Source organism: Triturus cristatus, chromosome 4_1 (genome assembly GCF_964204655.1).
Source record: "Triturus cristatus chromosome 4_1, aTriCri1.1, whole genome shotgun sequence".
Lineage (NCBI taxonomy): Eukaryota > Metazoa > Chordata > Amphibia > Caudata > Salamandridae > Triturus > Triturus cristatus.
This window is the reverse complement of record NC_140585.1, coordinates 1,016,355,573-1,016,380,842: the sequence shown is the minus strand read 5'-3', so window position 1 is coordinate 1,016,380,842 and position 25,270 is coordinate 1,016,355,573. Positions and strand designations below refer to the sequence as shown.

The window sequence follows — 25,270 nt, the reverse complement described above, 5'->3', positions numbered from 1 at the left end:
CTTAGCTTTTCCGGCACTTTTTAGGTGCCGTAAAAATGTTCCCATCCGGACTGCAGTCGGTGCGAATCGTAATTGCTGGTACGTAAAAACATGCCTAACTCCGTCCGGACATCACGTCCGCGGTGTCCCAGATCACATTTGTATGTATTTTTCTGTCGGTTGGTCTTTTTTCCGAATCGTACGGGAATGGTGTTTCCGTACGAATCGTAATTGCATGTTTGTAAAGTTTTACAACCCGGTACGAGTCGGACGGAGAAAAAGCTCCGACCCACGGTTTGTACCGGGTTTTTCCAGGATCGTAATCGGCCCCACTATGTTCAACTTAAACTCCTTAATGCTATAGACATGCCATAACGAGCCTTATTCTGTAGCATGGAAAATTGCATAGATACTCCTCGATTAGATAATTTGCGTCACCCAATGCATTTCGTGCCTTCCTCAAAGCATAACAACAGTGTATTGTGGGTTTTGTAGTTTGATCATTGAGGGAGTGAGACGACCTGGAAAGATACGAGAAGGCGGGAACACAACACAGGAAGTTATTAAATGAAGGTGGGAGGGTAACATCTAGCACACGTATTGAAACGAGAGGAAACAGGCATTAGCGCACTCGAGGTATGAGCTTGTGGAATTGTTTTTGAAAATAAATAGCCTCGAAGAGGAAGGGTGGTTACCGCATTAGCAAGGGCGTTAAGCCGAGAATGTGTTGGGATTACTGAAGTTAAGAGCACTTCGGGTATTAATTAAAGGGGAGCGTTAAGGGAAAGATGGGGCGTTTAGCAAGAGACATTAATAATTATTATGTATTCCAGTGGGCAAAACGTTGATTACGGGGTGAGCATTACGTTTTTTGCTCGCATAATTTGATAAACAAAGGTTAATTTGTGACATAACCTAATAGTCATGTTTCTTTAACATTGTAGTGAACCCCTGACGAAGTGCCAGGAAGGCACGAAATGCATTGGGTGACGCAAATTATCTAATCGAGGAGTATCTATGCAATTTTCCATGCTACAGAATAAGGCTCGTTATGGCATGTCTATAGCATTAAGGAGTTTAAGTTGATCATAGTGTGTCCAACATGTGAATTAAGAATAACAGAATACATTGAATGACTTAACGAGAAATAAACATTTGGGATGAACTTGACTAATTCGGCATCTTTGTTATGTACTTAAAGGATGTGTGTCCGGCGTGAGGTGGGTAATCCGCCCTACTTTCTTCAGTTATACCTGAGCTGCCAGTGGTGCCAGTGATGTTGATACTTCATTCGGGGTATTGACCCGTGATTCAGATCTTTTTGTCAGTGATAGTCCAGACACAAGGTACAAGGCGCAGCCCTATATTCATAACGACTCCCCCAGCAGCTCCAGATTCTTGATGCTAGAGTGGAAGCCCTTTTTGGCTCTGATTCTGATGCAATTTGGATGAGCCCTATTGTTCCATCTGAAGAGGAGGAGGATGATGATTAGGAGGAAGGAGACAACTTGCTTCCCCATATTATACAGATGCTGGACTTTATCTAGATTTGCAAATGCTTGCACTCTTTACACCTAGTCTAATATAGCTCTTGATTCACCATATAGAAAAGTGATTGATCTTGTCAACTTGGTCCAAGCACTTCTGGACCACGTCGGCTATTGCCAGATACCATAGACCATCCCCTAGAGACTCAGATTTTGCGACACAGCACCCTACACATGAGAGTAACTGGGCACACTTCCACTTGCAAGGTTAATTCAGATTCCTTCCCTACTACTCCTCTGGGAGTCCATGCAGTGTGCAAGATAGTCTTTTCTTCAGGCAGTTTGACACTTGCCTTCTACTTCCAGACCCTTTGGGAGATGGCATAAGAGGTTATGTCGGCATTACTAGCGTATCTCTGAGTATCCTTTGCACAAACAGTTCAGGATGGGCAGGACGCAGCCAAGCAGATTTTAGATTCCATTCTGGATTCCACAGACTTGTGTGATGTGTAGCCAGGCCTTCTTGATGAAACTACTCTTCGATGGAGCCCGTGTTTTTCAGCTTACTGAAATTTAAGACTACTCCAGCAACAGTGCCTTCCCATGGGTCGAGTCTTCCCGGCTTGTTAGTTTTTAACTAGCAGTATTAAAAAAAATTGAGGTTACTCCAGGGGCCTCTGCTTCCATCAACAGTCACAGCCTGTACAGCAGTCCATGCCAAACTTTAGGGCCTTCCAGGGTAGAAGCAGCGTGATTTGGACAAGAGCAGCAACAATTTGCCTCCTTCACACCTGACACTATCACAAAATTGCTATAGTTTGCCGGTAGGTCAACAGGAGCACCCAGTATGGGTTGGATTCAGCAATTCCTGTTCCACTTGTGTTTGACAGCCTTTATCCTGTAAATTGGCCAATCTGTCTATGCATCACCCTTTTTGAATGCTCTTTACCTAATACCTCTGTTTTTCACGTGTCCTCATTCATGGTCCGTGCTAACCTGCGTGTGCTGGGCAAGCACAGAGAGACAATCCTCTGCACTTCAAGGGCACTAAATTGCTCCACTGAAAAGTATATCAAAGGTACGATCAGAACATGGAACTGCTTGGAATAAGACGGTTGCGATGCCTATGCTATGCCAAGCATGCACAGGTAACTAAGGCAAACCACATTTCCCAGGATGCCATGGAACTCTCTTGAGATTTGCAGATTTGATCTTTTGAGTATATTCCTTGTGTGTTATGGTGTTCCTTGCTAGGCAATCGATTCATTAGTTGCTGTTGCTAGCAGTAGGACTTACTTGCGCTTTCATGCCAGGATGATTCTGTACACAGAGAAGTATACTGGATAATCTACAGTTTAACGATTTAGAGTATGATGTGAACTTCATGCTGGAGTCATCTTTTGTGGGATTAGAAACTCTATACCAGAGTGATCTTCTGTATAATTACAAACTCTGTACCGGAAACCTCTTGTTGAGGACCCAGACTATAGACTGAAGTCTCTTCCTTTAGCATTATGGACGCAATACTGAAGGCCTCCTTTTTGGGTTCCCAACTCTTCTGCAGACGTAGTTTACTTCCCTTAATTTGCATAGTGTTGAGCTATTACCATCGGTGGGGAAGTGGATGATTATTGCCAGAGTGAAAAGCATAATATTAATATGTATTTGTTATGATGCAGATAAAAAACTATGCGTGTTAGGGATTATTTATATCACAGATTTAGCTTCCAACCTTGTTGATAGTACTTACAGATACCATAATGCATATTATAGTTCAGGTTCTTCTATATAGTAATTCTAATGGTTATTCCTCTCCGTCAGCCTCTTGTAAATTTTAAAGTTATTAGCACCTTCAGGAGTGGGCTATGCAGAGATTATTACGAGGGTTATCATATTACATGGTAGAACCAGTAAATTGTTATCTTGCGGACCAAAAAACCTAAAAAAGTAATCACTTGTTGTAGATATCTATGTCCATACTGGGCAGATTGAGACCGGCAGGAAGAACAGGTGCAGTGAAGCTGTCCGGAGTTACTCTTTTCCCATTCCCTAAATCTAAATTGCCAAGTTAGTAGAACCCTGACATCATGCCGGTTTTGATGGCTAATTCGCCAGTCCTCTCCAGAAATGTGTTGATGTTGATATACAAGTGTGCATTCAAAATGACAAATGTGGAGTTGGGGTTGGGAATTTGCTCCTGTTACTTCCTGTTTTCCAAAAAGCAGAGAGGCATGCAGCTGATTCTTGGCCTCAGAGTACTGAATAAGAAGAAATTCAAAATGATGACACTCATGCAGGTTCTGCTGAACTTGGAACACGGGGACTGGATAGTGTCCCCGAACTTGTAGTACATTTACTTTCATGTACCAGTCCTGCAGTCCCATAGGAAACACCTTTGTTTTATGGTGGGATCCATTCACTGTTCTACCATTTGGCCTTAGGTAGAGAAACTTCGAGGGACCGTGAGTCAATAAATAGGAGGGGAAAGGAGTCAGGGAGTAATCAACACCAAAAAACAGAAGCACAATCCCCCCACTAGTATAATGCAAATATACAGTTTGTCCATAGATATTAATGTGTCCACAGACCGAATTTTTTTTTTGTTGATTATTTGTCTTTCATTTTCATTTATTTTATATAAAACAATGCTACACGTAGTAGAATCATATTAATTGATTGCATATAAAAAACCAGACATTCTGAATTCCATCGGGGTACAATGGGTGGTTAAGAAAACACAATCAAATGCCCAACACTAAATACTATACAGTACAGTACATGAATCAACTTCATACATAAAATAAACACAACAAAACACAACACAATATACCATATATGAAGTACAATAGGTCAGACAAGAAAAGCGCCGACGCGCGTTTCGGAGATCCTGAAATATTCTGTATATATGAGCTCCTTCCTCAGGGCGCAATTGTCATATGCATCTTAGTCACGATATCCAGAAAATTAATTGGAAGTATAATTTATTATGTCTATTTGTCGGGCTTCAGGCACATGAGCATATGATCGGTCTGTGGAACACAACAAAGAATTTTTCTTTTTTGAATAATAGGATAATCCATAACACACAGAGACTAATTTAATTGTGACAAGGATACAATTCCCAAAGGAAAAAGAAAGAACCAACACCGAAAAATCATGTGCAATATAAAATATAATGACAATAAAACATTCTGTGTTAAAAAGACGAGATGTGAAAGGTGTAAAAGAGAAAGAATTTAGCGACCAAGAAAATGCTAGAACAAGTTTCATACTTAGGGGGAGAGAGATATCTCCGCAAGAGTGGAGCAGAAAGAATTTAGTGACCAAGAAAATGTAGCTTGAGAAGGTTTCATACTTAGGAGGAGAGGTATATCTCCGCAGGACTAGTGATTGATAGGTGTAAGCAGGGTTTAGACACCTAGTACATCATATGGAGGCTGGAAGCTCAAGCCAATGGACGCCTAATCAACTGAAATTAAAAAATACATAAAAAATCAAAAGAAGTAATATATCCACATATTGAATTACAAAGCGTACTACCAAGACTGTGATGAATACCTATAATCTCACAAATCAGTCAGCATAAAAAAATGGAGGGCTACCAAGCCTCAAGATACAGCTGGCCACAGGTAGTTAGATAAGGGATATTAATACACCAATAATACAGTCGTATGAAAGAGAGAATCATAATTCTGTCCTAAATGAACAAAAGACTCGTATTGCACGTGTCCGGATTACTAAAAGTTGTCCAGATTACTTAAAGAGCCAAGTGGGAACTCGCCAGACACAAAAAAGCGCTCCCAACGATTAGGGATAAGATGATAAACAGTATCAAGGCTAAAGCTAACAATCAGAATTAGAAAGGTGCAGGGTCCATCGGGCATCACGGTTGGATCTAAAAACCAACATCCAGAGAAACAAAGGACAGGAATATCCGTGTAAATAGTTGGAATTATCAAGCCTAAGCAAATACCAAAAACGCCATCCGAACATATTCTAAGTTCTTACCGGATGAGTCGCCATATCAGAGTCGTAAAGCGGGAGTCTTATAGCCGGTATCGAGGAGTCCCCACTTAGTCAGGAAGAACTCCAAGGTAAGTAATGAGCCGATCAAGGTTGAAGGAGGATAATTATAAATTCGAAAGGCGCCAGGACAGCACTTAATGCTCTGAAATCGAACCACAACAAAGGGGAAATTAATTAAAGAGCCTTACGACATTAGGAGACCACCGTAGGCCGAGATATTAAAAGACTTTACCGCATGCGTCCTCGGTCTGGGATACACAGCTCCGACCCTCGGCTTTATCTTCTAGTAGAAAATACAAAGTTCCGCAAATCGCCGTCACTAGATACGAAGTGCGGGGAAAAGGGAGCACTGCTGAAATACCCGGCGCGAGGAAGTCATGTGATCCGTACTCGAAATAGAAAGCGGATCTAGATGGTAATACACATAGGTAGAATGAATTGGGAAAGGATCGGCCATATTGTAATAGCAAAAAGGTGAGATAAAGATACTAGCAGGCATTTCCAAAGAAGAGATGTTCATGTAGTAGTCCAATAAGATAAGCCTTCAAATAGGGCACGATGTAATAGAATGGATATAACAATCCAATCAGGTAGACCTAAAAGAAGATACATGGGCTGACATAAGATATAGTTCAGATAATAGCATTCTCCCAGGGGAGAGACTCGTTTAATCCATTATCGAATGTATCTAAGGTATAAATCCAGAATACCTCTCTTTTGCGCCTCAAACAGTCAGTATTCCCATCTTTGGGAGGAAGAATGCGTTCCAGAATGGTCCAACGCAAATCTCCTACTGTGTGTCCACATTCCAACCAATGGGCAACCATCGGGGCTCCAGTGCGATGATTAAGTATGGTCTACTTGTGTTCACTGAATCTCACCCTGAACTCCCTGCCAGTTTCGCCCACATATCCTTTGTGGCAGGGGCACAGAATGAGATAAATCACATTGCTGGTACGGCAATTAGTCATCGTCTTCATAGTGAAAGTACGTTTGCCCCAGGTAAGGACATGACCTATTATGGCAAAGTCACAAGCATGGCAATGGCCACATTTGTGTGTTCCCATAACAGGATTGCTTCCAACTATGGATTTCTGAACAAATCTGTCTTTTACAGGCTCTCTTGACTTAACCAAGACGTTTCGCAAATTTCTATTACGACGAAACACGAAAATAGGTTTAGGGAGTGCGTTTTTTTGTGAATCGGAGTTAAGGATGTGCCACTGAGTATTTATAATTTGGCGCACTTTATGATTAATGTTGGAATGGGTGGTAACACATATGATATTATTTTCAATTTTAGTCTGTTTAGTATGGAATAGAGCCACTCTATCATAATATTTAGCTCTTTTGTATGAGTCCCTAACAAGCCTGTTAGGGTAACCTCTGTCCAGTAACTTGGCTTTAAGTTGTTCCGAATGAAATTCAAAGTCTTTCATGGAAGTGCAGTTCCTACGGTATCTCAAAAATTGACTAAAAGGGATACTGTCCTTTTGACTGCGCGGGTGATAACTGGTGTACTGTAAAAGGGTGTTCCGGGCAGTAGGCTTAGTGTAGAGAGAAACCTCTATTTTTTTGATCCTTAACTAGTATCAAAATATCCAGGAACTCAATTCTTTCCTTGCTAACATTGGGGGTGAATTTAAGATGTAAGTTGCATAGATTGATCCAGAGCATGAATTCTTCAAGTTGCTGTTCTTCGCCTCTCCAAATAAAAAAAATATCATCAATGAAGCGATGCCAACGCAGAATGTTCTCACTGAAAGGGGCTACTTCATTGAAGATAAATTTAGTTTCGAAGGATCCCATGAAGATATTGGCTACATTGGGAGCACAGGCAGCGCCCATGCTAACTCCTTGGATCTGTTTATAGATATTGCCCTCAAATACGAAAACATTCTCTTTGAGAACAATGGCTAGGCACTCCAAAACAAACAGATGATCACAGGGGGCCTCTCTCGTCTCTAGGGCTCTCTTAACTGCCACCAAGGCCTCCTCTAGAGGGATATTCGTATACAAGGCCTCAATATCCATTGAGACCAGGTAATCGGTATGGATGTTAAAGGGAAGCCCTTCAATAATGTTAATGAGATGACCTGTATCTTTGATAAAGCCAGTAAGTTTAGAGGCCAACGGTTGGAGGTACACATCTACATACTTGGAGAGTGGTTCGGTGAGAGACCCAATGGTAGAGACGATAGGTCTAAAAGGTGGTGCAATTACATTTTTATGGGTCTTAGGGACCCCATATAGTATCGGAATTTTATGGAACGAAACATTCAGGTAATCAAATTCCTCTTGGCATATGGAGCCTCTATCCATTGCTCTACTAGTGATTTCCAAAATCTCATGTTTGATTCTCTGTTCCGGAAAGGACCTAACTTTGGTATAGTGTTCAGGGACACTAAGCATTGTTTCAATTTGTCTTTTATAGACTGTACTATCTAGCACGACGATGCCGCCCCCTTTGTCTACAGGCTATATGGTGACATCAATATTGTCAGCCAGATGTTTAAGAGCTTGATATTCATTATAATCCAAGTTATATGGAGGTCTCGGAACATGAGTAAGTAGTAGTTGAATTTTTTTGCTTACCACCCTTTCAAAGATACCAACTTCTACACCGACCTGGTCAAGGGAAGGAGTGAAGACAGATTTAGGACGTAATCCTGTTTTATTATCGTTGACAAGGGGAGATTGTAGTTCAAAAAATCTCCTAAGTCTTATTTTCCGAAAAAACGCTTGAATATCGGTGTTCAGTTTAAATTGGCCTTACATTAACCACTTAGGTGTATACAAAGGCCATGTTGGTGGTCACATCCCATCTTAGCAGGACAGTAGTGTATATCTTTCCCTTCCTTGATAAATTGTCGTTGAAGGTGAGCTCACCTCACCTAGTCTTGGACCATCCACAGAGCACATTGTCACTACTTTTAGACTTGTGATGGAGAAGCGATAATTCTTGTCTCACTTTCATCCCATACAGTTTACTCTTCATTTGAACAAACTTATACACAGTTGTTTTGAAGGTGCTATGTTCTCCGTCTCATCCACAGTTCAGGACATTTATTCCAAGATCTCGATGTTTCAGGCAAAAGTACTTCTTACAGCCTTGACAGTTCTAAAACTGGTAGACCTGTTATACCCTTGCACCATGTTTGTGCTTTTTGCTTGTTGGCACATTCTGTCCATTACATTGAACTTAGGCCTGCAGTGAGGCAGCACTGAAGGTGCCTGTCAGACAAGATCTGCAGTTTCAAGGAGACCTCTTGAGACTTGTAGATGTTGCACACCTATCGGATGTGCAGCAGCTGATTCTATCCTCTTCTGCCAGTGGCCACAGAAGTATCATTTGTTGACTCGTGAGGTCAACTAGACATAGTGGAAATCTGGTGTCTTTGTCCCCCATTGGAGAATTATTGTCTCATAATCTTGATGAAGCTGCATGCCATTTGGTGGCCCTCCAGGCATTTCTGCCATTCATCACAGGCAAATCGTTGCAGGTGCGACAACACATCACCATGTAGTACTGCAACAGGTAATGTGGCGTGGGCTTCTGTACTCTCTGTTGGGAGGTATTGAGTTTGTAGCACTGACTAGGGTTCAACTAGACTAGGGTGCCTCAACATCAACGCAGAAAGCTCAACAGCATCATCTTGCCAACTACGAATGACGTTTGCTACCAGAGGTGGTTCTAAAACTCTTTGGTCAACACAGTAGTTACCAGGTGGATATGTACACTATTTTGCACATTTCACTTTCTGCCTCGATGGAACACATTCCACCTTCTGTACTTGTTTCTAGCATTGCCTCTGATCCCATGTGTTTTAAGGAAGGTGAGGTGGGAACGAGTACAAGTCACTGTGGTGACCCCTATTTGCGTCATTGCAATTACTATTTAATGTACATTAGGGAGCTTTAGGCTTTGTCGGTTCAACCTTTATATGCAACCTTCTTTTCTGACAAACTGTTTTTTGTACGCATTTGTCCTTTGGTCCAAAAGTGGTGTGGGGCAGTCCATTACACATACGACATTCTTCTCTCCACCATTTCCATCCTAGGAAACGGGGAGATTACACTGGTTGGACTAACAACATGCCCTTAACGTCTATATTGAGGGGAGGAAGGAGTACCACTTTTATGTCCAATACTTGGAAAGGAAGGAGGGTACAGAAGTGAACCATATCTCAAGGATTGTTCTCTGCATCAACAGAGCATCCTGGAGATGCTCGGGGGGTGGGGAGGGGTTTAATATGCAGCACGGCAAACACTTGTTGCTTGCGCTTCCTCACCTTCGAGTCCACCAACATCCAGGCCTCCTTGTACACCGTGTCATGATGCACCCTGACATTTCAAAAAGAACAATTGATAGACATTCACCCCCAGTACAGAGATCTGGGCCTACATCCATCGTTCTTTGCTCACCATGCCATTCCAGTTTGGACTCAGCCATATGTAAATCAGTCTTGACCCTGCTCCCCATGGGAACAGTCCAGCCCGAACTGCCAGGCCAGGTCCTCGCTGGACCGTAAACAAGCATCCTGGGACTGGTTTCGGAGTATCACCCCTCATCAGCCAGGCTAGCTTGACTCCAGTGGCATCGCGTTCAGCCCCGGACCAAGGAAACCTTATGGTGCTAGGTGCTGTGATGTCATCAGACCAAAGATGGCGGACCACAGCTAAATGGTAGTGCGAGGTCAGGCCCTGGCGTGGTGGTTGCTGTCATGGAGACTGTGACCTGGTTTCTGGGGATAGAAATGTTTATTAGTGGTAGGTGGCAGTGAGCGATATTGTGTGGCAGAGGTGAATCAGTGCTGGGAGCTTTGGTGATCCAAACTACTGTATAGTAATGGACAAATTTGGGGAAGTCTCTGAACAGGGTAGAATGGACAAATACACTAAGATGATTGGCCCCATGGTAGGGGGTGCAATAGACCCAGTAACTGTGCCCACTGGAAATGCAGAGCCCCATAGGAATGACCCTGCCTCCACAGAAATGATTCTTAAAGCGAATTTGATTTCCAGGCTGACAAGACCTAGGTAACTCAGTGGACGCACTCATGTAGGTGGAGGGGCATGTCTCTGCTCTGGTGGACACAGTCCTCGGCCTCATGATCTCGTCTTTCTTCCTGGAGGATTGGGCACACTGCTTCCTTATTTTGAGGCTGCTGGTTGATGCTCCTCCGAGACCTCTTACTGCCAGATTCTTAAACCATAATGACTAGAACTTGATCCCTAGATTTGCGATTGAAAAGGGAGAGGTGCACTTTGAGGCAAAAAAAAAATACAGTTCCCAGACTACATAGAGAGGTCCAGAAACAGAGAAAGTCATTCTAGCATGTCAAACTCAAGCTTTGGGCAATGGAATTAAACTATATGCTTCTGTCCCAGCCAGGATGAAAGTCCTACTCCAAAATAAGAACCATTATTCTACACCCAGAACAGGCCTGGGCCTGGGTTGAAGAACGACAACCTTATATGCACAGTAGTAACTTGCAGCAGGAAGTTGACAAAGCTTCCTGACACGGACCCTAAAAAACAAAGATGGAGACATATAGCAACTTGAACGAAGGGGTGAAAAAAGTCTTGGGAGGGCAAAAGAGACTCTCCAGAAGCTCAGAATCGACAAGGAAGCCAGCCTCAGGAAAAGGGAGCCGATTAAACACAGGAGTATAAGATGTTGTCCAGTACAGAGTGGCATACAACCTCATGAGAAAACTACAAGGAATGTATGAATGTATAAAAACAATACAAATGGCTGGCGCCTCCTAGGTGTTAACAGAAGGTGCACTGCATTGCAGTCAATGAGCAACCTGTATGGGACAATTTGAAAGTAATGTTGAAAATCTTGTTTATGGTTACAATTTTTCATTTGCTTTAGGATAACAGGAGACAGTTGGGTTCTGCAGGCACATGGGATGAAGGGAATTATCAGCTGGTGCTTCAAGTTTCAGAAGTGTAGGGTGGGAGGAGGGTGGGCGTTTAGTAAATGGTCTTACTAATATTTCACATGTCATTAGCTGGCTATGACAAGTAACTCACATTGTTCTTTAGTGACACACAGCACAACATTTCCTAATTTTCTCACCACACAAAGGCAGTGGACGTGACACTGACTCGGCAGGGTCCAATTAAAATTATCACATGGAATATAAACAGGTTGTTGCGGATAATTATGATAAGAACAGTCCTTAAAGCGATATGGGCCAAATATGGTGCTTCTGAAGGAGACTCCCCTGAGGGACAACACCTGTTTTTTTCTAGCCTGATGGGTTCGCTGTAGGGCTCCATATAGGGTTTTTGAGGTGACCCCGGGGGTATTGATCCTCCTAAGAAATATACTCCGCTTCTCAATACAGCAGACCTGGCGTGTCTCACATGGACACTCTTTTGCCGTTGCAGGAGTTTTTTCAGGGGCTTGCTGGGGTGACTGTTCCTTCACCCTTCATCCTTACCATCCTGCTGACCTTGGGGTCCTTCCTTGCACTGCTCCCAAGCGTGGCCTAATTATAGAATTCGTTTTCATGCCAGATACCAAGCTACGCTCAGTGAAAAATGTACTGATCCTGACTCGGGTCTGTTGAACCATGCCCATGTAGAGTTGAGCAGGGACAGTATAAGGAAGTTATAGAGGATGAGTGTGTGGTGCCTGTAAGATCCAGAGATCAAAAAGTACATCTCTGAGGAAGTGAAGAACTATTTTATTCTAAAAGACAATTCCATTGACAGCAGGAGGACCCTGTGGGTAGGTCTTTAAAGCATATATGTGAGGGGCGAATTATCAGCCATTATGTCTAACAGGAATAGGTTTGCAGAGCTGTCCCTAATGGACATTCTCCTGCTGTCACTGGAGGCTAGGTAGATTGCGATAATGGATGCTGAGGCGCACTCTAACATCACATTTTACAAAATCCCAGCTAGCGCTTTGCGAAGCTAAGATTGTCTGACTTCCCTCACAGAGCCGTATTTGCCAATGGAGTAATAATAAAATCAGCAAATTATTACTCCAACTGTGCCATAGAGATGAGCCTTGCAAACACACTCTTCAAATACTACACCCGTAGCGATGTTTGGTGAAGATTAACAGACGAATAATGCAGGCCTCTGCAGTATTTTATCAAATATAGACTCACCGGCACCTGATGTACCTCAGAAGTTCCTCTGTGATGTCGCTAACTGTTTTACACGAAGAATGTGTGTTCCTGGAGAAGGAGACTATCAAGGATGAGTTTTCCTCTGCTTGCCCATTGATCCAGAGCAGGAAGGTAGCAGGTCCCAATGACCTCCCTACCAATTTCTTACTGCACAAAGGACAATCCTTCCACTTAAAGGGATGTTAGATGAAACATTGGTGCAAGGACAGGTACCCCAGACCTGCGGGTGGACAACTTTGTTGTTCTACACAAACCTGATAAACCACAATTTCTCTCACAAATGTTGTAGCCAAAATAATTGCCATAGCCCTTGCCATATACGTCCGATTATAATGATCGGTTTGGTGGTTCATCAGACCAATGGGGCTCCATGACCCCTCGGGCTTGCCTGATAATAGATTTTGAAAAGGTATTCAGTTCAGTGGAATGGAATGGAATTACCTGTTCAAACTCCTGAGCAAAATAAAATATTGCCCTAAATTCATTGAGTGCATATTGCTGCTTTATATGAAGCTGTCTGTCATGGTCCGGCATAGCATCCTAGTCCTTTCCAGAGCTTTCCAGACCTAAGGAGTACCCCTCAGGTATACCCCTGTCCCCCCTGTAAATTAGTGTTGGAAAATCAGTGGTGTATCGGTGAGACCCCCAAACCAGGGCTTGCTGTGGGTCTCTGGCTTGACAATAGCTCAGGTAGATAGGTTTTGAGTAGAGGTGATACATTGCTCCCCTTTCCCCGGTCACGGATGGATAGAGCTGCCATTTTTAAAATGGTGTCCCTCCGACATATCTTTTATATGTTGCAAAACTACCCATTCTAGGCCCCCAGCAGTATTTTTTCCATCTCACAGCAATGATTTTCAGCCTCCTCTGGAACTGTAAAACCCCACATATTTCGATGTCCAAATGCTGTAAATTGTCAAATGATGGTGGGATCGGGCAGCCAATGTATTTTCCTACTACTGCACATCCCAATTAATCATGATTAATTAATGGCTAAATGACACAATTACAGATTCGCACTCGTGCATGAGAAACTGGCATTGTGGGGTGACACTCCCACTGCAGTACCAATATCAGATGCAGTTAGACACATACATAAGCTCTGCCTCCATCACAGTAGTCAAAATTTGGAGGAAGACCTGCAAGACCTTGGGTGGTGTCGCAGATTGATGATGGAGACACCTCTGGTTGGGCACCTGGCTAGGCCAGTTGCCCACCCTAAGCGGTATTTAGAGCTGTGATGCCAGGATTGTCAACACTAGATGATATAATGATGGGTCCTGTTTAGGACCTCCAAAGAGAATATGACATCCAGAAAAAACAATCATTTGGGTTCCTGCAACTATGAGATGAATTTATGCCACAGCTCAGCTCAGCTCAGCTTGAGGGAGGTCCTTTACTTTAGCTCAGTTGAGGCGAAACTGCTGATGGGAGACCTTGGTACATGGAAGGTGTTGACTCTACACAGGCCTCTGGTAATCCACTCCCCAGACACCTTCAGCGTATTACAAAGGGTGTGGAAGAGGGATGTCTGTTAACTTAAAGATGTGTGGCAGATAGCCAGGAGGACGCCACGAGATACCGTATATTTCAACCCAAATACTTACACAAGACATATATTACACAGCAGAAAGTATAGTGGTATGGTCAGGAAATGTTCCTAACCTGTCTGAGATGTTAAACCCGGGTGGCGGATCTGTTTCACACAGTTTGGGTTTGCCACGCATTGCACTCTACTGGCAGGGGGTACGCAAAGTTCTTCCTTAGGTAATGGGTTGGCTGTTCAGTGATAACTCAAACTCACTCTCCTGCACATCACCTCAGATTTGGAGGGAAATAGATGTAAGGTGGTAGTTTTGTGATGGGTACTTGGTAAGAAGAACATAGCCAAACACTGGCTAGACAGAGAACCTCCTAGCATAGATGGAATTGGCGAAGGGAATGGACCCCTGCATGACCTTGTAAATCTCTTTATATGCGACTGTCCCTAGAAACATGCTAAGATTTGGGGGTTTTGGAGGTAATATCACAGCAATGGAATTGAGTATGATAATAATGATGATGATGGTGTGAATGGGAGCGGTGGGGAGTTACATGGGTATATGAAGTATGTTAGTAGACACAACAGCCTGCTATTTGTTATTGGGTCTTGAATCGAAATGTACATGGGTGTCAGAAAAGATAGCTGTTGATGTGTAATTGTTATGGTTCTCAAACAAGAAAATTGAATAAAATGGTTTTCTAAAAAAAGGTGCCTTCGAGCTCATCCCACTAAGGGCCAAGGTTGCAACAACAGGGGATTTTTGTCTTAAGCATCTGCCAAGCTACTATGTGTGCTTCCGTTCGTGCTTTCACCAGGCGCTACTTTATCGATTCTCAGGTTTGTAGTGAGGGCCATTTTGCTATTCGGTCCTGCAGGACTTCCTTATGTAAGCCTCCCCTTCTGACTCACCTTCTTTGAGGAGGGACTGCTTTGGTGCTGATTCAAAAGGTGAGGAATCTATAGGTAGATTATCTATCAGCAGAATATGCTTTGTAGCATGTGCTCTGTAGATAAGTATTATGCACACTTTTATCATTTAGTGTTGAGCGCAGACATTGCAGGTCTGGGACCCCCCCTCCTGCCTCCCCACAAGACCCAGGGTGTCAGAGTACCCCTACCCTGGCCCCTTTTGTTTCCTATGACCTGGGGACCAAGTCCTTGTGCCATAAAATGGCAGCCGCCACATTTTCTTCACGTTGCGGTCAGTCAATTAGTTTGTGTGTTTTGAGTAGCGGTGCCATGGTGGTACTGCGTAATTATATGTACATAAAGTTTGATCCTTAATTTCTCCATAACTGCTGAACGGATTTACATCGAATCATACAAGCACGCCTCCTGGATCAAGATCTACCGTACTGCCAAATTTGGTGTAATTCTGTTTTCTATGTTAGCAGTATTGCTGTTCAATTTACCTGTAGAAAATTGCATGGGAGAACGTGTTTTGTAACCCGGCCTCCATCCCTTATACTTGGCTCCTGCGTGATGGATTACCCTGAAACTTTCCAGGAAGGAGCTGAGGTGGATGAGCCTTTTGTTTTTGAATATTTAGTGAAGATTAGGTGCCCTAGGTCAACCCCACTCTGCACTTGGCCAAAGGCGGAATTGCGCGGCAGGGGATTGGGCGCAGGGCATGGCAGTGGGCAACTTTGTGCTGCGGTTGGCTGAAGGCTGTGTGCAATAAGAGGGATGGCCACTTGTGACGAGTTGGAGCAGGGCCTGGCCACAGAGGGCGTTGTATGCCCTCAGGGGTGGGGGGTTATGGGCACCCGGAATAGCAGCAGGTCATGCCCTTTGGCGAAGCTCACGCCACCCATGGCTGGCATTCTTACATATGCATCTAAAATATTACATTACATTTTTTAAATAAAATTGAAATTCACTGCGAAAACCACACTACACATACGTTTGCATATGCCATACACCTGGGATGCCAGTGAAAGGCTCTGGGCATACACATAACAGTGAAACTTTACATAAGTAGAGCCAGAAGGTCTTATTCCCAGCAACACAGATAAAACAAAAAAAGGTATGATTGCACAATTTATCTTTCTAAAACACAGTATGCTACCACCTCCGCTATATACCCTATAGTCAGAAAATGGACAATAATCCTCTGCCCATAATAAGGACATGCTTGCTACGCCTTTCCAGGTCCAGGAATTCATGAAGTCAGGGACAGTCGAAGGTCCCTGCATATACGCTTAGGTTAGAGTGACACTAGCTCCAAAATAAGTTGATACCTGGTATACATGCAGTAGGGCACTCAGGGCAGCGGGAACATGCCTGCATACTATTCCATTCACTTAATATAAATATCTTTGCAAGCAAAGTACTTTAAAATGTGTGGATAATCAAAAAAGTGTGCCTCATTTAGAACGGGCGGGTTACACCGTCACAAATGTGACAGATTTCCCTTCCGGAATATTAAAAGTGTCATTGGATATAATGCACATGTACTACGGCGGACGAGATATCCGTCACATTTGTGATTGAGTAACCTGTCCGCCGAACTGTCCTTCAGGCCCTAAGTCAAAAGACTAATATATGGCAAACTGTACAGTTTGGTACAAAATTAGCTATATGTAACCAACACACCTAGTATAGACAACAAAATTCTGGTCTTGTTGTCCAATATATAGATAGCTTTTCGACCATGAAATATTTGATTGGTTATCATGACCATGGAGAGAGTTTTGAGTGTATGTTTCTGCAAGAATTAATAAAATATTGGTCTAAGCTAGGGCTAATATTGTATATTAATGATATGATGATTCATCTGTGTGGTTGGTTTAATTAGATATTCAAACAAAGGTGAGGACCGGAGGGATCCCTGAACCTTACAAGTTAAAAAATGAAGGAGGAAACAAATCAATAAAAAATGAATTTTCAGATGTGGCACAAGTGAGGGTGGATATTACTCACTTGGATATGATTAACTTAGCATTCACCTACTGAAAAATAGAGTTTTTTATTGAATATAGTCTTCATTTTTCATTTAGCTTGCTGGAGTCAACGTCCCTTCAGGGCCTCACCAGCCATGGTAACCAGCCATGTAGCAGACCTAGCGTACTTTTTTAGTATGCCATTGTGGCTCTAATTTGAATCAATATTTTATTCATTCTTGCAGAAATTGTATCACTCTCTGTCTTGATGATGACCGAATAAAGAACAGAATTTATTTTATCTATACCATGTGTGGATAAATACAGATGATTGTGTGTGGGGGTTGTTGTGCGTTAAGGAACTGGATTCACCACTTACAATAGAGGAGATCCATTGATGCCCTTAAATCTCTCCCAACTGGGAAGATGCCGGGTAGCGACAGTTTTACAGCCAAATTTTACCAGGCTTTTCGTCCCGCCGTCACTTCATGAAGGTACCATAGCAATGATCCTCAAACCCGGGGCTGGGGCTTCGGACCCGACCTTCTATAGCCAGATTACCATAATAAATTTAGACATGAAAATCTTGTGTCAGGCTCTTGCACTGAAACTGGAGCTGAATATAGGGAGTTAGGTTCATGCAGACCAATGTGGTTTTATACCTGGAGGGAACACCACTATGAGCATTAGGTGGTTAATGCATGTCTTGCATGAGGTGGAAGATAGTGACTGGGAACTCGCCTTGGTTTCTATTGACATAGCTAAGGCGTTTGATAAAGTGAACTGGCAATACCTCTTTGCGGTTTTGGAGGCAATGGGATGCGGACCCCGATTAAGGAACTGGGTGAACTTGCTCTATACTGAGTCTACCGCCAGAGTTCAGCTGGGAAAGCTGACGTCTGTGACCCTCAGGATCCAAAGGGGCACACGACAGGGATGTCCACTATCACCCCTCTTGTTTGCGTCAGCATTGGAGGCCTTGGCCATCAAACTCAGGAGCGCCATGGGTCACTGGGGGATATGGGTCGGCGAGAGGGAGCATCTGATCTCGCTATATGCTGATTACACATTGTTTTATTTAGCGGCGCCAAACGACTCGCTTCTGCTCCTGCTGGAGCATTTTGACATTTTTGGCAACATCTCAGGATTGCGTATTAATATAACCAAGGAATTGATATTCCCGTTGGATCTATTAAAGTCTCAGGACCCCACTTCACTACCCACTGTACCCTTGCGATGGGAAACCGATCAATACCGCTACCTAGTAATTATGGTTGCCCACATAGCCAAGAAGAGGAAACAATACAACATCGACTGAGTCACTGAGGGTCCAGCAAAGTCAGTCGCTTTCTGGAATACGCTTCTACTGTCCCTTATGGGACATGTGGCAGTGGCAAAAATTGTGTTTCTGCCGCACTGCCTTTATGCCCTCCAGCACTCCTTGGACATGCTTCAGAGGACAGTTTTTAAATGTCTCCATTCCCTGTTAATAAAATTGAAGTGGGTGGGAGGTAGAAGCAGAGTGACCCGAGAGATACCTCACTTGCCTCTGGGGGACAGAGGGTTGGCGATGCCCAATATGGAACTTTACTACTTGGCCTCTCAGTTGCAGCATGCGGCACACTGGTTGAATGACAGGAATAACTGGGAAAAGGATTAACTTGTCGATGGAACAATAGTGAAGGCCTACCACAGTTGCTTCATGGGGGCTGGAGGGGTGAGGAGGTGGTCCCATATTTAATTAAACATACAGCTAAATTGTAGGAGCGGGCGGTCAAGGTGGTGTTGAACTGTGCCCCCTTTGCAAGAGAGTTTGTGTTCTGGGCCCTCCCAGCTTTCCTCTGATTGATGTCTGATGTTTTGTTACTGGAGAGAAGGGGGGTGTTTGACCCTAGGTGACCTTTACCCCAATAACACTTTTATCACATTTGAGGGAGTGCAAGAGACCTTTGGGCTGGGGGAGGGCCAGTTCCTACTGTATGCGAGCATTGCAGATATAGTCTGTGGTATCTTGCCCATGAACCAGAGGCTCCCGGCTCCTCTGACTTGTTTAGGACGCTCCTGGAATTTGAGAGGTGGGTAGGCACCTGGTCTCTCACTTACATATAACCATGATTACAGATATGCCTAATCGGGTATTTTGATCTAGGGCAGCCTGGGATGAAGAACTGTGTGCTCCGATAGAGGACACGCACAGGAAGGGGGTCTGCATGCTGGTCAAATAGGGGACATGTAACGTGTGGGTTAAACTAGTCCATTTCAATGACATACATCGCACGTACATCACCCCGGTGTTATAACATTGCATAGATCCTGCTAAACCGGACAGATGCTCCAGGTGTCAGGCCAGCCTGGCAACCTTTCTCCACCTGGCTTGATACTGCCTTCTGCTGTTTACCATTTTGGAACTGGCGGTCCAAAGATTACAACGTATTGAGGGGATAACTCTCGAGCTGGAACCAACCACATGTCTGTTGGGGACTATTAAACAGCGCAAGTGAAGAAAAATGCAGTGGAAGTTTATACAACGGGCACTTTTGCTTGCAAAAAGATGGGTGGCTCTTACATGGATGAGCCCGGTGGGTCATCCAGGAATTGATTAGGGATGTTAAGGAATGGGTGGTGGCGGAGGAAGTCCGGCTTCACCAGTATAGGACAGACAAACATGCAGAGAAGAACCTGACCATGTGGGGGGAGGTCCTGATGGGCTTTAAGGAAAATGAGGAGGGGCACACAGCTGATGGCTCAGGATCCGAGTGATGGGGGGTATATCAGTGCTCATGGAGAATTATGTGAATGTTTTGGGTGGGAGGCTTAAACGCTGTAACTACTGAGCATATTGTTTTAGTAACTATTGGTCCATGTCTTTGGGGAACTTCCTGACTTTTTTACAGGTTAGGCAGAATGGCTACATTGTTTGACTTTGTTCATGGTACATACAGTGTTATGTAATGTACTGAGAAACTGGTTAAGACATTCTTTAAAAATAAAAAGTGAAACCACAACACAAAAAATGTAAACCTCTTTAGAAACATAGAGCAAAATGTAGTAAATAAAGAAACACCAAAACTTCCAAAAATCCAATCAGTAGAATCGGGGTGATAATTTTTTTAAGCTTCAGGTGAAATTAGCTTCTAAAAGCACTACTAGCGGTTATCTGGATGCACTGGACCGGGTCAAAGTCACAATTTCTGGCCAATCACACTGGAGCGTGGGTCAGACACAGACACCAGGTTCTTCCTGGTGAAGATGAAGAGTTTGCCTTCTCTGAGTCCAAGTGCATGCAAGGAGCATCACCTGGAGCTTCGTGTTGGCCGGAGTTGCAAGAAGATTGTTGACAGTGCAAGGATCAGGTCGTCGCTGGAGCTTCGCTTGCATGGGAGCCACAGGCCATCGTGTTTTGGCATGAAGAGGAGGTCACCATTGGAGCTTAGCCCTGGCAGGAGACACAGCTGTCGTTGCTGACGTGAGAGCCTTCTTGCAAAGAGCCTCAAACTTCTAGATTTTCACCTGGAGCTTAAGGTTGAGGCAGGAGGAGTATACTGCCACGCAATGGTCCATACCCTGGGAGGGAGGGGGGAACACCTCTTGGAGTTCAGGACTCACTCCAGCAGAAGCCATCCGCAGGGTTCAGGCAGGTCCAGTTGGTGCTGGCGAGCTGGACAGTTGCCGGGAAAGCCTCTGGAAGCTTGTTGTGTCTCTGTAGCTCGAACAGGAGGTCCGCCAGCTGACCTTTGGTGTCACTTCTAGGGATCTTGGGTTCAAGGCAGCCAGGTCCAGTATTCTTCTTTCAGACAGCAGGACAGTCTTTCTTCTGAATCTTCTACAGGTCCAGGAGTGTTCTAATGAGAGGTTCTAGAGATACCATTCTTGTACCCAGTCGGACCCAGGAAAGGTTGAAGGTTAGACAAAGTGGGCATTTCCCAACCAACAGTTGGTTGGGAAATGCCCACTTTGTCTAACCTTCAACCTTTCCTGGGTCCGACTCTAAAATGTATAGGTTAGCAAAGGGCGCTTGGCAGGCCTAGGTGTCAGCTGCATTTGTCAGTTGGCTGGGCAGGCAGCCTTAGAAGTCAGGAAGAGGGTGGCAACCATCCTCAGGTTACCCTTTGAAGCTGAGGAAGGTCTCAGTCCAACCCCCCACCCCCTTCCCCTGCCTATCCTGCTCAGGAGAGGAACACCCTGCCCCCACACCCAAACCCCTTTAGTCCCCATGTCTGAAAGAAATACACAACACACTGCAGGAGAGCCATTCATAGTCATGTGACCCTGGACATTGGAAGAAAGGCACAGTTGGTTTGGGCAGAAAAAGGTCATCTTTCTAAAAGAGGCTTTTTCATAATAGAAACTTAAATTCAACTTTACCACAAAAGGGAATTTTAAATTACCATTCAATGAGTGGTAGAAGTAGTTCACTATCTTTTCCGAAACTGAAGTTATCACTTATTAAGTTTAATAAAGTAACCCCGTTTTAGTCTATTGGGGAGATAGCCTTTCAACAGTGAAAAACAACTTTGGGAGTCTTTCTCTGTCAGTTCATGTAAAGCGTAAGTACACATGTACTTATTTTCAAATAGGATCCACCCTGCCCTCTGAGCCTCTAGGGCCTACCCTGGGGGTGACTTATATGTATTTAAAAAGGAGGTTTAGGCATGGCAAAAAGGTTTATGTTACCAGGTCAAAAAGTGCAATTCAGACTGCAGTGGCAGGCCTGAGACATGTTTTGCAAGCTACCTTAACGGGTGGCACAAGGAGTGCTGCAGCATCAACTTGCAGCATTTAATTTATAGGCCTTGTTACATAATAAGATGTATACCAATTTTACTATGTTTAGAAGGAAGATCACAAGCACTTTACTTCTGGTTAGCTGGAGTAAAGTGCACAGAGTCCTAAAATCCAACTAAAATGGATTCAGCAAAGGGAGGCAGAAATTTGGGGTGACACTGAAGAAAGAGCCTGGTCCAACAAGTCATATAATGTGTGGTCACATAATGTAATTACAAATGACATTCAATTACAATCATTTTGCTAGGCGCTGCTGTTGAAGACCTTTACATTGCTGGAACTGTAAATGAAGAAGATTTTACTCTTGTAATATCTCCTTTTCTCTTTCCCTACCTGTAGGAATCTAGCTTTTAATGTAGTGTACCAAAAAGAGGTACATCATGTATAAAGTCTAAACGACCCTTATTGACTTGCGAGGCTTAAATTAATAATCCCAAATGCTCTCTTTTGTGGTAGTGTGGGCAAGCAGTTTAGGTTTGTCAGAGGGTAGTCTTTAGCATTTGTTGCACACAAAGAATCAATAAATGAGACACACACTCAAGAAGAAACTTGAGACCGATTTTTGAAAAATAACAGGTACTTTTCTAAATATCAATGCTTACAAGCAAGTAAAACTTTCACACAAATGCGTTTTTTACATGGTAATACTTTCCTATGGAGAAAGAAACATGTACTGCTTACAGGTGCTTGCAATTGTATTCCGGCGGTATCCTTTATGACCTAAGATGCTTGGGGGCTAAAGTCCAAAGTACCACCAGCAGTTTGTTTACCCACCCTGGAGTGTTCGGGTGCAGAGGTGCTGTACGGGTTGGTAGCCTTGTGCGCTACACTGTAGGCAGGGGGAGGGTTGCAGAGGGGGACATGGGTACAAGTCCAGGAGCTCCCAATGGGGGGCTTGGTTCATGAGCGTCCTGGAAGCAGGGAAGCACAGTGAGTTGTCGTGGACCCTGGCCAGGAAGCAAAGGGTTTTGGTCGTCTGGGACTGTGCGTTACAGGCACTCCTGGTTCTCAGTTAGACCTGAGGGGGGGGGGGGGTAGGGGGGGGGGGAACAGAACAGCTGGGACACTTTCGTGCTAGCTTCTGCGTCCCTCGTCGGCTGGTCAGTCGTTTCGGCGTTGGAGTCCAGATTGGACTTCATCAAGCTGTGGTTTCTGCAAGGGGTCTGTTACCCCAAGTATTGGTGCAGGGTGGCTCCAGTTGGTTCTGGCATCTTCACATTTAGTGGGGAGATGGATCTGACCTCCTGGAACACAGTGACCTCCTCTTTCGTGGCTGCTGTGTCAGTGGGCTCGGTGATCAGCAGAATAGTGAACCAGACATTGCAGCCGGTGCCTGCAAGTTGCAGGGAAGTGGCTCCTCCACTTCAAGAGAGATGTTGACGGCTTGGCAAAGCGCTAGAGGGCCTACAATGCTTTTATAGGAAGCACAGCTGCAGAACGAGTCGGGTTGTTGCGATTGTCAGGACAGGAACAGGCAGGCAGGGTTTGGCGCTAAAGTCCACCAGTAGTCCGCAGTTCTCCCTTCTTTGGCTCAGCTTGGCCTATATTCTTGTGTCAGGGGAATCTGCGTCCCTGGTGTCAGGGGTCCCCCTAAATACTGTTTTTTTTTAGTTTGTTTTTTTAGGGGCGTGAAGGTTAGTAGCCAATGGGCTGCTTACCCTTGGGTGCACTACACTCCCAACTATGACCACTTCCCGTGGGACGTGAGCATAACCCTGTCCCATAGTTCCTAATTCCACCAAAAACAAGGCGATGGAATCCTTTCGTAGGACACATCGGCCCACCTCAGGGGTGTTACTGGCCTGGTAGTGCACCACACCTCCTTGCATAGCTAATTTCCCACCTGTCCTGATGCCAAATGGGCCTCAGGGCAGGGGGCGGCATCTCCCAGGTTTGCGTGAAACTGGGGACACATATAAAAGCTTTTAAGTCCCTGGCCTTGGTATACAGATTCACTAGCCATCCTAATGGAGGAGGTGTGAACACCTTCCTCCAGAGGAAGCATTGTTTCTGGCCTCAAAGAATGTAGGCTCTCACCTGCAGGGGGTCAGAAATGTGTCTGTGGTGGCAGGCTGGACAATAACAGTCAGCCAGCACACTAAGAGGCTGGTAGGTTTTCAGGGGACACCTCTAAGGTGCACACTAGGTACATATCTTAATAAATCCACAACTGGCATCAGTATGGATTTATTAAGACAAGGGGTTTGATACCAAACACAATAGGTTTGAGTGAAGCCATCATGTAACTGGTGAACTTGTAATGACCATTGCCCAGTACATATACTTAAGATGGCTTCCCTGTTCACTTGTACTATCTAGCAATTGAAATAGACAGGACAGGGGCATATCTGCTCACGCAGATATGTCCTCAAATGTAATATGCCTAAGGGCTATAAGACCTGCTGTAGAGATGACTTGCATATATTGTATGCAGTGTCTGTGCGCATGGCACACGGAGTGTGTGCTATTTTGTGTTTTCACATTTGTCTGCACCATTTTGGGCAGCCTGCAACGGCAGTCTGCATGTGTTTGTTGGTTGGTCCATTAGGATGTCCAAAACATACTGCAGCCCTCGGGGACCCTCTTTACTACCCATGCCCTAGGTACCACGGGTACCATTTGCCAGGGACTTATAAAGGTGCCTAAATGTCTTGCCAATTGTGGAACAATTTAACAGTTACCTTGTTTTAGGGAATGAGCTCTGGCCCTTGGGACCTGGTTAGCAGAGGCCCAGTGCATACCAGATACCAGGCAAAAACTCAGGGTGACCATGTAAAAAAAGGGCACTTTCCTACACTACCTCTCCCTCTCGCAATCACTCTTTCTTTCGCTCCTTTCCTTGACCGTTGCACACTCAAAGCGGTTCTTTTATTTGCATGTAGGTTGTTGGAAAAAATCTACTAGTACAGCGGTTCTTAATCTTTGACCTCTGTGTACTCACACCAAATCATTAACCCCTTCGCTGCTGCGGACATTCCGCTGCAGCGCTGGGGGGGCAGGGGGGCAGCGCGGTGGGCCTGTGCTCATGACGGAGCCGCTCCGTCATGAGCCACAGTTGAGCTGTGCTCATGACGGAACGGTTCCGTCATGACTCCGCCCATTTGCGTTGTCCCCTCGCACAGGCGGGGAAACAGCGCCGCGGAGGCGGAGCGGCCGCCAACAGGATTGTCATGACGGAACCGTTCCGTCATGAGCACACGCCAACCGTGGCTCATGACGGAACGGTTCCGTCATGAGCAGGGAAGGGGTTAATGGAATCCGGGGACCTCCACTGAGTGATTATTGGAAGCCGGGGATCCTAGGCCTAAGCAGTTGCTATAATTTGGACCTTAAAACAATACACCAAAGTGCAAAGACAATACGCCAAGCAAATGTTTAAATAGTGAAACTTTTTCTGTAATTCACAATCGAATA

General features: G+C 44.5%; 1 protein-coding gene across 1 annotated transcript in view; it reads left to right on the top strand.

Moving 5' to 3' along the window:
- Window positions 1-25,270, top strand: part of TUBGCP6 (tubulin gamma complex component 6) — a 492,321-nt gene that overhangs the window by 309,886 nt on the left and 157,165 nt on the right. The gene's annotated exons all lie outside the window — the stretch shown is intronic.